Source organism: Aphelocoma coerulescens, chromosome 11 (assembly GCF_041296385.1).
Source record: "Aphelocoma coerulescens isolate FSJ_1873_10779 chromosome 11, UR_Acoe_1.0, whole genome shotgun sequence".
NCBI classification, from domain to species: Eukaryota; Metazoa; Chordata; class Aves; order Passeriformes; family Corvidae; genus Aphelocoma; species Aphelocoma coerulescens.
Window position 1 is genome coordinate 20416802 of NC_091025.1, and position 15147 is coordinate 20431948.

General features: G+C 45.7%; 1 protein-coding gene across 2 annotated transcripts in view; it reads right to left on the minus strand.

Annotated features, from left to right (window-relative positions):
* CHST8 (carbohydrate sulfotransferase 8) overlaps window positions 1–13478 on the minus strand; it is a 185214-nt gene extending 171736 nt beyond the window's left edge. For both annotated transcript variants that reach the window (XM_069026489.1, XM_069026488.1), the window contains exon 1: window positions 13336–13478. The gene's annotated coding sequence lies outside the window, so the exon portion shown is untranslated. The remainder of the gene's footprint in view (window positions 1–13335) is intronic.
* Between the last annotated feature and the right edge of the window lie 1669 nt (window positions 13479–15147).

The following is a 15147-nucleotide window of genomic DNA, read 5'->3' on the forward strand; positions in this document are numbered from 1 at the left end:
TTTTTTTTTTTTAATGAGGGTAGCAACTAATTAAACATGAGAAACATTACTCTGAACTTAAAAAAAAATCCAAATGTTTTGTTTTGACACTTATAAGAAAAAAAGTAATTTTTGTATTGGAAATTATTTTTAATTTTGAAGATTTCTGTTTCAGTGATAAAAATGAAACACTCAAGTTGTCTTTTGGACAACTGAAGCAATTCTTCCCCCTACTGATTTTGGTTCAACCACTGAAAAGAAAAAATATCCAGAGTCCAATTCTTCTGGCAGGAACAAGCTCTGCAGGTGTTAGTTGTTCACTTGGTATTGTCCTATGAAGCTGTCATGGCTCTGCTGACACAGAGGGAGGTGAAGTGCCAGTGAAATCGGCAGTATTGCTATGAATAAATATTTATAAAGTTCAAAGATAGGAGATATTTGAGAAAGTTTGTCCTGTTGTTTATGTCAGCAGTCCTCATGTGCATTGCTATTAATAGTTATTGGAGGGTTTTTTTCAATAAGTAAATGTAGAGCTAAAAATTAGTTATTTTAAAACCAATATTATTACAGGTATTCTTTTTCTCATGATTTTTTCAGAACTGAGAGCCTAATTGCAAACCCATTACAAGCCCAGGACAAGAAGAGCCAGTGGTTTCACAGAATAAAGGAGTAAGCAAAACAAGGGGCAGGTACCGAGTGCTGGGGGAGTAGGAGGAAGAAGCAGGAGAAGCACTGCTCGCTCGGTGGGTTGTTGTGTTTGACGAGGGACACCGGGGGTGCCCGGCAGCACAGGGAGTGGCACACACACAGAAATCCAATCCTGAGCACGTCCACTGAGCCAAACACGCTACAGTGTAGGAGGCTGTTTCCACCTTTCAGATCTTTGACATTGTTAGAAATCTTAATATGGCCTCATTTTACAAATTTAGGTTCAAATTTCTCCCTTCTTCTCAACCTCCCTGTTGCTCTGGGGGAGCTGCAATTCTTTCACCACACAAAGATCTCACTCTCAGGCATGAGCTCCTTTTCCATGATGGGATACAACCTTTTCCTGAGGCTTTTTGCATTTTACATTTGTCAGGTGTAGATTTTTTATAAACTTTAGGAACAGCAACAAGGTAAAAGAGGCAGTGCTGTGTGCTGGAGGCTGGTGCTGGCTGAGCCCTGAGGTCTGCTGTGGAGAGCTCAGGGCAGGGTGGACTGGGACTGGCAGCTCCTGTGGGATGCTGAGCTGAGACAAGGGGAGATTTGTCAGTACAGCCAAATCATAGTATCCAGGCTGGATAAAAATCATCTAGATGGAGTCTTTCTGCTTTCCCCAAACTGAATTTCCTTCTCAAGAATTTTGTATTTCATGACAAGTTTTAAAACAGACATTTTTTTAATCTTAAAAAAATCCAAAACGTAGAACTTCCCATAGGACAGAAATTAATATTTTGGTGATAAATCGGAGGAAACTATATTAACTGGAGAAACTGAATGTCTGGGGACAGGTAGCTGATAGTACTTTCCAAAATGACAGAGATCCTTATATATGGCACAGGGATAATCCTGAGGACAGTCCTGCCTCCCGTGTTACCTGTGCAGAAGCTGCACCGAACTCGTGCAAAGCTTTTGCAGCAGACAATAATCAACCTTAGGAGCCTTTACAACCAGTTGCCTTCTCTAGTCTTACTGCTTTCTGTTGATACTTTGGCAGCAAAATGGAGAGTTATTTGGTATATTTTCATTTGCAAAATTACATTTGGAGAGGAGAAAGATAATTTCATAAAGTAAACCAATATAAACAAAAATAGCCCTTCCGGGTAAGAAAATACAGCTAACTGTGGGAAGTGCATGTAAGTCAATACAAATAACAGCCATCTAAAACCGTGATGCCGTGTATTTCTAGCAACCAAACTTCAAAAAGAATATGAAAACTGCAAAAGAAGATGAAAACAAAGGAGGACAATGACATGTAGATCAGAGAACATAACATGTGGAGAGGCTGAGAAAGCCAAATTCATAAAGTCCACTGAAAGAAATGGCTCAGGGTGAACATGACCACAGTCTAATATCAAAGTAACAACAGAAATGAAGGAAGTTATTCACAGTCTCAGAAAATTGTAGCCAGGGAGCAATGGCCTGAAGCTAAGAAAGAAAAAGTTTAGATGAGATATCAGAGGGAAAAGAAGTCCTGAGAAAAGAAAGTAACAGGGCAGTTGAATAGCCAAATGGGAAGTGCCCAGTGTGGCATAACTGCCAGGCTTATGCAGCTGGTGAGATGGTGTATGGCTGGAAAAAGCAGGGAGGCTTTAATCAGATGCACAAGAGCCAGCTGTGATGGAAAAAGTACTCCTTGGTCTCACAGGCTCTGCTCCAGGTAATGGCACACAGTGCTGTGTGGAACTACAAGGCAGAGCTGCTTTGAATTAGCCCAGCTGCTTCCTCTGATGCTCTCTTATATACCTCCTTTATCCATCATGCACCCTCCCTTCCCATCCAAATGTGGATAAATTCCATGTAGTCCTCTCATACTGAGCTCAGCTTTCTGTCCTGCTGACAAGAGGTGTCAGGAGAACTGCTGGAAGAAGAAGCAGTTGTTACTAGGGCAAGGCCAGCCAAGAGGGTTGCTGATAAAATAGATTATAGAAGTCTCAAAGTCACTTAAGGATGAGGAGCTAGAGGTGTGCATGAATAATGCCAATGACCGTACAAAAAATTCTGCAACACTGAAAAGTTGGAAGAAACCACTGCCTCTGCTCAGAGCACTGCAAAAGCCAACACTGACTGGTCTCCACTGAAAGAATGAGGAGATTCCCAGGGCTGAGCAGGACTTTGCGGAGAGAAGACTTGAAGACTTTTCCTGGAGGAAATTATGAGCTCTGGTGGTGGGTCCCGTCTGCACAAGTTCTCCCCACTACTTCTTTGCCCTAGAAATGCATGGGAATGGGGTCAGCCAGGTTGGAGACAGGCTGATATTAATTCTCTAACATGTGAGAGAAAGGTATTTCTAACACACACCTCATACTTCATAAGGTGTGCTAATAATAAACAGCAGTGAGTTTATAGTCCAGAGGACACCCTGGAGATGGGATTCGGTGGCTCCGAGGAGCGTGGGAGGAAGCAGGAAGGCTGTTGCTACCCAGGGGCATGAGGCTCCTGCGGCGAAATGATGCACCATTATCACAGAGCTCACTGTTGGCTGGCACCTAGTCAAACTCCTGGGCACACAGCAACCAGCACCCAGGGTGGTTTACAGCACAATTAGAGCTACTGCCAGAATAAACACTCAGTGTAGAGCACAGAAACCTCTTGCACAGAAACCTGCCATAAATAGTGCCAGGCGTCCTTTCCTGTTGGGGCACCGCTGCTGAGGTCTCTGCACACCCAGCAACACTGCCTAAGGGCCTTTCCACACACCTCACCTGGGGGCACTGCCCACGAGTGGAATCATTTCATTTTCATTGTGTCACAAGTGAAGCAAAAAAGCCAAACAAATCTGTGCTGAAATTCTCCAGCTGAGGGCCACCATTTTTAGACTCATCCAGGGAGCTGATGAATGTTTTGCCAGTGGTATCTTGGTGATGAGCATCTAGCAAAGGGAGTTTCTTGGGTTTGCTGGTTTATTGTTTACAAAGAATTACTCAGCATAATGATTTTCTGATATCTTCACAACAGGTAATAGAAGAAGTATTTCAAAAGAGATACAACTGGGATATAACTGGGTTATAGAGAAGGTTCATTTATGGTAAATGAATCACTATCAAATCACTATCACTATCAAATCACCAATCACTAAAAATGTCAGATGCAATACTTTGAAGACCAAATGAAAAAATGAAGAGTTGTTTTTCTTTGGTTTCAAAGCTAAATCCATATCACTTGTTTTGCAGAAAATCCATGGCAATTACTGGTGAAATAAAAAAATCTAAAATACTTTTAAAAACATGATTTAAATATATATTTTTTTAATTTAAAATCGTTATTTTAAAAGTTATCCCTTTTTATTTTAAAATTATTCCCCATCCTAAGGAATCCGGATAGGTAAGTATAAACAAGTACTTTCAGAAGATATGTCCTTGGAAAATCTGGAAAGAATAAAGAAACAAAAGAGCTGCACAGGTCTGCTGTACCTTCCTCTAAATTGCTTTCCCTCACTAACTCTGCTAAAACAATTGCAGCTACATCCATGAGCTCAAACACTGGTATTTCTGGAAGGGAACTGCAGTCATTCTGAAGACATATCTCTGTTACAATCTATAATGAATGTAATCTTCAAGGGGCAATAATTTCTCTCAATTACACAATTTTTCTATTAAAAGTGGCATGTGTTACAAGCTGGGTTGTCAGCTCCTCTGGCCATGGACACATACATTTCTCAGTAAAGCATCTTAGGCACCCCCTGTATGCTATCAATAAGATCACTAATAATGTTAAAACTTTTTTTAAAATTTAATTGCATGTTAACATAATCTTCCAAGTTATTTTTTCAATATAAATACATAGGGCACAACAGCTGTTTGGAGATCTCCAATTAGAGCTGTTTTGTGGCTGTCTCTACAGAAAATGCCTTTGGCTAATATAATTTAAACCTCTTCTGTGAATGAATTTCATGCTTTGAAGCTAGCTAATAATTTCTGTCATTTAAGAACAATGTTCCATGATTTGCTCCTAATAGTACAAAAGGGAAAATGAGCACTCCCCTGCGCTGCTGCTCCCACCTGCCCGTGTGCCAGAGCACTGCCCTGGATTTCCCAGGAGCTGCCCTGCTGCTGCCACGTGCTGGCTGGGAAGGGGGCGAGGACTGCGGGACGGTGCTTTTGCAAAAAGTGCCGGAGCTGGGAGAACTTCACCGTGCAGTCCCAAGGTCACAGCAGAACTGGGAAGGAGAACTATAAATTACTGAAAAGTGCTGGACTGCAGCCAAGCCCAAGGGAAGCTGCATTTAGCGTATCATTCTCTAAGCAGCAGGAGGAAACCTTAACTCCCTTTCAGACAGAATTTGAATGGAATTTGTTATACGAACACTTGATTGAAATATCACCGACTGACTTTCCGTGACAACTCGGAAATGGGTTGCAGTCACGGGGGGGATCCTCTTCCAACCAGCCCAAAATGATGATGAGGATGATAAAGCCCTATTCAAATATTTATGAAAACCAGAAGAATTTCTGTGCTAGCAACATGCTGCTACTATAACAGAGACCTCAGATAATCTGACATTACCCTGAGCTGAGGTTTCTCCCAGTGTAAACTAAAGGTGGAATAACAAGCTGATTCTAGTATTTTGAAGTAAAAGTGCTGCAACAGAAGTTAATAATAATGTATTAGAGGAACACAGTGGAGGTAAGTGTGAAGATATTTTATTTATAGATACTATGTACAGGCTGCCATCAGTGCTGTGGCCTTCCTGTGTAAGGCACAGAATAGAAGAGCTTTACATGAGCTATAGACTCGCACGTGTTACACGCACCTACAACATCCAATGCTGTGGGGAGACACCAAGACCTCCACAAGTGGTGGCATACACAAAACAATATGGGCAGTGCTATTCCAAAGCAGTGTTTATGACAAAAGGATGAAATAATTAATTAATTCAAGGATTCAAAAGTAACTTTAGATTTTAAATGTTGAAAAAAAAAAGAGAAAGAAATTGTTCATGTAAATTTTCTGTATCATAAAACCTCTGCACCTTGCTATCACACTGATAACTCCAAGACCGGTATTTGAAGATGTGAGATAATATTACTGCCAGCCTCAGTGGGAAGAGGGGCATCTTGAAAGGAAACCCCCTCCCCCTAGTCTACAAAGGAATATTGGCATTAAGTGATGAAACAGCTGTCATCCTTCATCTTGGCACTAAGTTAGGTGATGGAAAGCAGTGAAGAGATGCTGGAGAGTTTGGGGAGCACTGTGTGAAGGCAGACAGTTCAGTAATTTATTGGACAGCAGCTTCCTTGGGTGGATCATACAGCCATAACGAACAGGCAGATGTGAACTATTTTGCTAGTAAGTTATAAGTGACTCATTAAAACATTGTCACAGGGCTTTGGTATTATTCGAAGAAACACTAACAATGGGATCTGAATAGTCATTGAGAAGAAAAGCCAGAAGAAGAATAAATTAGCTTCTGCAGTTGGAGAGGGAAGTTTTTGGATGTGAGTGTGATAAAATATACTTTTGGGGAAAGCTGGAAAAAAGCATGTATGTATTTGTAAAATATCATAGAGATGGCAGGGAAGGAACTTTCCCTAGAACTGGTGGATGTGGAAATCTGTGTTGGGGAGTAAGTTCTGCACTGGGGGATGGAAAGATGAAATAATAGTTGGTCATGCTCTGCCTTACACCCAGGGCCGTGATAACCCCCAGATGAAGAGGTTTTGATCACTGCAGATTAGGACAGGATTCTCTCTTCTGTTACTTGAGAAACGAGGCAAATACATTTCTGCTACAAGAAAGGGGCTGCGTTCTGTCCGCTCGCCCTTCTCTGAGCCTTTGGCATCTGCTCAGCTGAAGAAAATAACTCCTCTTCTGAACTGCAACACAAAGGGGAGATTCATGGCATCATCCTGTCTATGTGCCTGCAGACTCACATGCTTTACTGACCAGGATGCTCCTTGTACAATTTCTTTCTTTATTTCCTAGACCTTTTCACAAATGGATTTTGTGATTCCTGAGAAATGAGAAGTCTAAAGGTTCACAAAACAACGATCTGTCTGCTTTTTGCCAATGAAAGAGCAACTTAGCTTTTACTCCTTCTTATGCACTAGTCTAACTTCTGATGCACTCTTTAGATTTCTGAACTTATTTTACTAATTCAACTCATACTGATTTATGTGTTTTAAGCAGATCAAGCAGCTCATGCAAAAAACCCTGTTAAAGTATATTAAATAATTATTTATGTAACATCTTCCATTAAAGAACTTAAAAGCAACACAAAAGTTAATTGAGCTTCTTTGAGCTAAGTACTATCCCCATTTCAGGACATAGAAATGAAGGTATATTAAATTACATATTCAAACATAGGTGCCTGAAGTCAGCCATCTAAATATACATGTCACCAGCTAACTACTGCTGTGATTCTCCCAACTCAGAAGGGGATCGGGTCTGTATTTGAGGACCACACTGACTAGAAGGAGAAACCAACCTCCCTCAAACTGTTTCTGTGCAGGCATTAAAGGAACCCAGGATTAAAGACCAGGATCTCTTGCAGCTTTGGCTAAATTAGCAACTGTTAAAAAATAAAGCAACTTTTATTTAGCTCCTAGCTTAAAGGGGATGTCAGATCACAGGCACTCGAGTTCAAAAAGCACTCAGAAAGTTTATGCAACTGATCTGGCCACCTTTCCCAAGGTGAGTAATTAGTGCTGTCTCGAGGACTGCCATTTACTTAACATTTCCCGACTTTCACAAGGTTGGTTGCTGTATGAATGGTGGTTGGCAGATCAGGCCCTAGCAGATCTTAACGTGGCTGTGCTTCTCCTTGGCAGCACTGCAGGCAGCATCAGTCCCCTTCTGCCTCCTGTCTTCATCCCAGGCACAACCACCAGCCCTCTCTCCCAGGACACTGACTTGCACTTTCAAGAGGGGGAGGCTTCATTCTGATTGAAGACTGAAAGACCATTTATGGCTGCCCTGATGAACATTTCAAATTAAGTGTTTTAAGGGTGGTGAAATAATTGCCAGGTTTGCATATTTAATGGACCTTGAGCTATAAGCATTCCCCAAAAATGCCTAGTTAATACTGGTTTGACAGTGAATTGGCACAGTGCTGAGCTCCGATACATCAAATTAGCACTGATTTGTGAAATGTTACTGAAAGATTTCTTAAAACCTGACAAGTTCCAAAATCAGTTTAGGAGAAGAGGGTCTCTCCCCCGACTGCCTTTTTAAAAGTCCCTTCTAGTTCCTTACCAGGACTCCAAGGGCATTCCTTTCAAAATGCTTTAGAAATGATAATTTTTTCAAACTTTGTATTTGCATCCTCGTCCAAGAGTGATCACTTCCTCTTGGGGTCTTTCTTCACAGTACAGTTGAAAATCCTCTCGTGCTGGGTCAGGAGTGGAGCTGTGGCTGTGCAGTGCCCAGTCAAGGTGCAGCTGGACACTGCACAGAGGATGAGTGTTTGATAATCTGGGATGCAGGTGCTCGGCTACCTCCAGCGGATGGCTAATGAATTCCAGGTGGGATTTGAAGGTACTGGCACTGCCCCATTACATTCCTCTATGGCTTCAGTCCTGGCAACTTCAACAGCTTCCCTCGCCCTGCACAATGTTAATACAGCTGCGCTCAGCGGACCCGACGGTGCTGGAACACCCTCAATAAACAGAGGAAAGCTGCCAGGCTCTGCTCTCCGAAGGGTTCGCGGCTCCGCCTGCCAGAGCCGGGCTTTGTTAACCTCCCCGGCACAGCCTCCGCTCGTGGCTGCCGGGGCACTGCCCGCAGCCTGCCACCAACAGGAGGAGTTTGAAGGAGGCTTATGCTGCCAGAGTAGGGGCCTTGTCCTGGTTGGTATTAGCTCACTTTGCTTCCATTTTGCTCTATGGATTTTCAATAGCTATGACAGAAGAGTGTACATTGAAACAAAAGTATTAAGAAGTATCAAGATATAATGGTGGCATTTTTCTCCAGAATTTTTATCTTCATCTAAGCAGCGATACAAATGGTAGGGTAACATTCCAGTATCTGTTAACAGACAGTGTGCTGTCACAGCTATTGAAATGTTTTACCAGCAAAAGTCATGCAACACCACCTGAGGCAGGGGCTTGTGACACTGGTTTTGATCCCCTGAAAGAATAGTGAATGGGAATAGACTGTTTAATGTTTTTTTTTCTGTTAGGGATGAATGCTGTGGTGTGCTTACTATGAGGTGGCACATGCCAGCACCTAGTAGCTCTAAAAATGGCACTGCCAGACCTGGAAGGTCGTCCCCAGCATGGCAGGGAGTGTGCTGCAACAGTGTCCCCCGTGTTCCAACTTTTCTCAGCTGTCTTCCCTCTCTGCTCTTCAGCAGTGGGGTCATGCTGTGAAGATGAGATCCTGCTGTCCCTTGACTTTTCTCATGGCCTGTGCTCCACTGCTGAAGCCATGGTTCCAGGTTTCAGTGGCGGCACCAGGAGCAGAGCCTGTGCCTGAAGAACATCTCCCTACAGAGTGCCTGCTCCAGCTCCTATGGGACTGCCATGGTTGTGCCTCACAGAAACAGAAAACTCCAGGAAACATCTGTGGGACCTCGTCTCTTTGTGATTGTCCCCACCAGCTCCCACTCAACATCAAAAACTGGAGGCCGAAGGGCTGCTCCTGTGGCTCAGCTGAAGCCAGGGAGAAATGTCGGCTGCTGTGTGATGACTAAGTCTCACATGCTTATTGCTCCTATCAGTTAGAGCTCTTAATCACTTTGTGCTGTTTCATCCTATAACAGGAATTCACTTCAAGCTGTGAAATTCACCATTTTTGCCATGACTAATTTGTGAAATCTGCCACCTTTCTTTGTGGTTCATGTCGTGCCCTAGTTAGGCATCATCTGTCTGATTAGGGAAATCTGTGATTTGTTTCTTGCAGCTGAGCCAATACAATTTCATTCCCCTCCTTTCTTCTCTTTGCACTCAACTGAAATTTTATTGTCACCCGTGCCCTTGGATGCACCGAGGCTGGAGGGGCACGGAAGCCACCTCTGCTGGGGCTCACACACAGCGAGTGCTGGCTCTCCTCCTCTACAGAACACGTGCGCAGGGCTTGGCCTGGGGCTTTAGCCCTGGCTTTGCTTGAAGCTACCTAGGTCTGTTGTGTTTACCATCTTCCTAGATTTCTCCCAGCCTGGTTGCTGCAATATTTTGGAAATCATTTCCCACCTGCCTTGCCAGTGCCTTGTTTCACGATACAGTCATCTGTTACTCTTTACATTGAATGTTGCTGGCATTACTAAATGCTATAAATATACCCAGTATACCATAAAAATACACAAGCAGATGACTGGTCTTGCCTACAAGAAGTACTATGAATTTTTCATTTTTTTCACATGCTCTGAGCAAAATTCAGAGGGTGTTTGAGGAACATCTCATAACTAAATTCCTATTTTCTCACTGATTAGTTATTTCCCAAAAATATTTTCCTGCACTCTTAATGTCTTAATTGTTCCTTGAAGACGTTGCCAGCTCATCCATCCTTTTTTATACCCTCTTATAAACCCAGTGAAACATTATTTTAGTATTTCTGTCACTGAAATACAGTGATAAACGGTCTTCTTTTAAAATCAGTGGGAACAGAATAACGGATGTGCAGGAGAACTTATTGACTTGCTCTTGCCAAAATGGAGTCCTGCCATGAAGTTCAGAAGGATCACAAGATGCCCTGGATACTCCTCATGCTCCTCTTTTCTTGATGGTAAAGCTGATGGGTTTGGGCTACACGGTTTTACAAGACAACAACAGAAAAGCAAAGGAAACCTTCCCTCCTAGCTCATATTTTTACCATAACTTCCTTTCCACCTCTCTTCCTATATTCTTTTTTTACTAGTTTCACTCAAAATTAATCACCTCCCTGCCTGAAAAATGGTCACATGAATAAGATCAATAGCATGATTTCTCTTAACAGATAAATAAATGGGCAAATCTCTGAGAATCCCTGGCTGGAATTAACCCTTTATCAAAATCCCAGAAGAGGAGATTAAGGAACATCCCAAGCGCATGTTCATTACTTTGTCCAGCTATCAGAAAACCTAATGGGCCTGATCCTGCTTCTGCCCACACAGCTGATAACATCTCTCTGAATGACCCTGAGGGCAGGATTGTGGCTGGTGCTCAGCATCCCATGCCCTCCTCTGTGTCTGCTGCATCCAGCACAGCAAATCGCAGCCCTACCCGCCCGAGCCACTTACTTACCCCCAGTGCAGTCTAATCAGATGGCAATAAAAGCTTTTACTGTGCCATCCTGTTTGTGCTCAGCAGAAACATAAAAAGCATATTAGAAAATTGATTTTTGGCATTAATTGTGAGCAAAGAACATTATAGAGTAGAGATAGGGTGGTTTTTCTCAGGCAGAAAAATTCTATTTTAGTCTTTTAAAAACGACTCTGGAAGATGCTGAGCTAAGCCCCATGGACACACTTTTCAAATACCATAAGGCAAAGAGTAGTTACTGAATCTCCTCAGTCTTATTAGCTTACATAAACATAAAAATTTGAATAATGTTTAAAAAGCTAAATTCTCCAGATAATCCATAATCAGTAAATGTTCATTACTGAGATGTAGCAAATATGCATGAGGTTTCCCCGGTGGCTTCTTGGTTGCACGATTTAAAAGATGTAGAAAAGCCTCCTCCATGTGGGGCTGGGCAAAAACTTTGACAGGCTCCTGAGGTGATTCGGCCACAGCGTGGACCTTCCTGGTCCCTTCAGGAAGGAGCAGGAGGAAATCAGAATTCACTGTCTTGTTTTACAGCTCTGGTGATTTATAAATAAATCATCCCCACAGGATGATTGATGTCTCCATATAAATAATTAAGTCTTGACCTTATGTTATGACACCTGCTAAATTTTTTGGCACTTGAAACCAGTGCTCAGGAGAGATCCTTGACTCTTGATAAATAAAGGTGGGACTGGACTCAGGGGGGAGGGGGAGACAGGTTTTTGTTTACCCTCATTTTGTTCTGTTTGATTCCATCAGCTAATTTATGATGATTATTAATCTCTGTTGCCATCTACTCTATGGATTTAATTCCTGCCTGTGATTGCTGTTGGAAAGTTTGCTCCATTAGAAGCAGACTTTGATTGGATTTCCAGTAGCCAGTTTCCCAGACGTCCCCCAAATCATTGTGTTACCTAGTCCAGGCACCTTACAATTGTTTTTGTTTGTGATTTACTTTGTTTGGTGGCAGAGCTCCAGTAGCCTGGGTGACACTGTCATTATGCTCAACCAGGCTAGGTAGCAGGTGTCAGCAAAAGTTTAATTTGGAAGCTCATGAATTCAAAAGAAGAGCTTAACAGTTATCCCCAACACAGAGAGCTGCTGTGGCCTGAGCCTGGAAAAGAGAAAATCCCAGGGACATGAAAGGAATTGATGAGACACCAGGGATCTGACAAAATGAAATCTTCTCGGGATAAACTGGGGATGGCTTTCTTGTCAAATGGTGAGCATCATTAATAAACAAAACAGATGTAGCGGCGGCATTTCTGATTTTCATTTCTGAGACCATTCAGGTTTACTATTCACCCTCTCTCCCTGGTCCTGCAGATACAGCCTATTCTCTTAATAGCTGCAACTTTTAAATCCTGCAATAAAATACAAGAATTTCAGGTAGGTTTCTAACATTTAAAAAAAGCACCTTTGTTTTTTTTTAAACATGTTAATCTACATGCAACGCAAGTCAGCTACAGATAGAAAGCAATATTATAATACAATTACAATAAGGGGTTTCCCTAACCCCTGAAAAAGCTTAAAAAACTAATTGCACTGCTACGACCAGGTATCACGTCATTCATTCCTGGCTACTTCTACAGCCAGCACCCGGGAATCCCAGACAGGGTGCTGTCCGGTTGCCCATCACTAGCACACTGGGGCTAACATATTGTACAAATCATTCTTTGCTGTGTGTTTGCCGTGGTTTGAACATACCCGTTCTGGAGGGTTGGGTGAGGTGTAAAGGGGCATTGCAAGGTCCGAGCTGCCAGTGTGGCCGAGAAGGGGCAGGGGAATCGGGACGTGCCGAGAAGCACTCCTGCGGGAGAGCAGCGCCCAAAGAAACCCCCTGTTCTCTAAAGATAACTCAAGAAATTAAAAACTGCCTCCGTGTCCCCTCATACCGCTCCTGCTCGCATGGACTGAACTCCGGGTGAACTGGGTTTCCAGTCTAGGGAGATGCCTGCATTTATCAACTAGTTTGCTTTGTATCCCGTTATTTTCGTTACAGAAAGCCATGCCGGACTCGTACCCACGAGCGTTAAGGCCGGCGAAGCCGCCGGCTCCATCCTCACCTGGAGGTGGGTCCCGCTGCCGGTGCCCCCCGTGCCCGGGAGCGGCTGGGCCGGCCCCGCCCGGCTGCGAAGGGAGCGGAGCGGGCTCGGGCGGAGGGCACTCGCCGCAGCCCCGGGGCGACCCGCGCCCGCCCGGCCCCGAGCGCAGCCACTGCCCCTCCAGCCCCAATTACCGGCACTGGTAATTACGGCGCCGCGAGCCGGCAGAGAAGCCCTGAAGGGAGGGGGTCGCGCCGCCGGGGATGAGGAGGGGACACGAGACAAGGGGCCCCAGCGCGGCCCCGCCGCAAGTTTGGTCACTTTCCCGAAGTGGTGCGGGGAAAAGTTGGGGAGCGGCCGGGGGATGCGGAGATCCGGGTGGCGAAGCGCGTCCCGGGCCCGGGGAAAGGGGTCTCGCCACTGACCTGCGCCGCGGTCGCGCCGCCTCCCGCGCTCGCTCAGCGCATCCTCCGCGCAGCTCCCGCCGCCGCCCTGCGCGCCGCAGCCGCGGCTCCGCGCCCGCGATCCTCGGCGGGGAGGAGAGAGTAAAGCGGGACAGACCGCCCGGAGCCGGGAGGCCGCCGCCCCCCTCCCCGCCTCCCGCCTCCCGCCCCGCCGGCCCCGGCCCCGCTCGCGGCCGCGGCCGCCGCCCCGCGCCCAGCGCGCACCTCCGGGAGCAGGTGCGGCGGCCTCCGGCGGGAGCGCTCCCGGTGCTGCCGCGCCCCCGGCGCATCTTCCCTCGCCGCGGCGCGGGCGGGGCCGGCCGGGGCCGCCGCCTTTCCAGGGGTGCTCTCGCCTCTCAAGTTTGACACGTTCCGGCGGCGCCCGCCGCTCCCCGCCACCCCCGCGGCCGCGGGATCGTGCATGGTCTGCAGGGCAGTTCCGCGCGGAGCGGGGCGCTGCGGGCCGAGCGCGCCTGTGACCGCCCTGCGCGCTCCCGGCTCCCGCATCCCGAGCCTCTGCCCGCGCGGCTCCCAGCGGGATATTGCACCCCCGAGGGGCACCTTGCGGGGAGCGAGAAAGGTCCCGGGCAGGTTGCGGAGGAGGCCTGTGCGCCCCTGCTGCCGGGTGTCGTCTGGGAGGAACGGAGAAGGGAGGCTCCTCCATATCCTCCGTGTGGATACAAACATCCTGCCGGGCGTCTCCTCCGGGCTGCAATTTGTGGAATATATATGTATTTTGAGACTGGCTGGGAAGATCGGTGGCCCATACTTGCTCCCAAAAGAAGGTTGTGAACACACACCCCAAGGGCAGACACAGAAGTAATTGAGAGAATTGAAGTGATGGTGTTCTCGAACAACAAATTGGAGCAGACACACTGTAGCCAGGGCATGGTGGGCACCAAGGTGCCTTGACTTGAGCCTGGATATGGACTGTGGAGTAACAGCATAGAAGGGGCCTCTTGCACTCTCTGCTGGCTATTTCCCACCCTAAAATACAGAGAGGCTTTTCCCGCACAACTGTGCAGCAGAATTAAAGAGTCTCATAAAAGCAAAACCAGGGTATGGCTGTAATCCCCAAGAATGGCCTCGGTGGCGTGCCTGGCTATATTGCTAGTGTAATGAAGTGGCCGTTTAATTAGATTGAATAGTGCCCCCAGAGCCTGGCATCAAGGGGCTAGGCTGTGCTCTGCACCCACTCCTCAGCTTGGGAATGTGGGTCCCAGGAGCTTCTTTTGCTGCCAGGGAGGCACGGAGCGGAGCTTTGGCAGCCCGGAGGCAGCGGGAGCAGGGCTTGCCAACAAACAAAGCCGGGCATGCTGCACTGAGTACTCACCACCCACCTTAACCAGACGTTATGTGTGTACAGTGGCAAATGTGTGTACACCCAAAAGATGGATCCTATCTACAGCCCACAGAATAATTTCAGGTGTGTCTTATAAATAAACTATGACATTTTTCCTGTGACTAGGTTAGCAGAAATACATTATACTTAGTCTGCTCCCTAGCAATCAATTGTTCTAAGTAGGTGTTATTTATTAAAGTATTGATTAGGGACCCAAGTCTGTAGTCCTTTAGCAAGCCAGCTTATTGCTGGTAGGATGGAATATTTGATTGAGAGTTTTGAGATCAGACTTTATGTAATTCTATTGTTGTAGGAAAAGAAGGTGCACGTGACTGCTTTCCAGGGGAAGATGCCACTTGGAGTTCAAAGGGAAAATAACATGTGAAAACTGCAGTCACTGCTTTACCTGAGCACCTTCTGTCCTGCTCTCTGTGGTGCAGGGTGCATAAGCT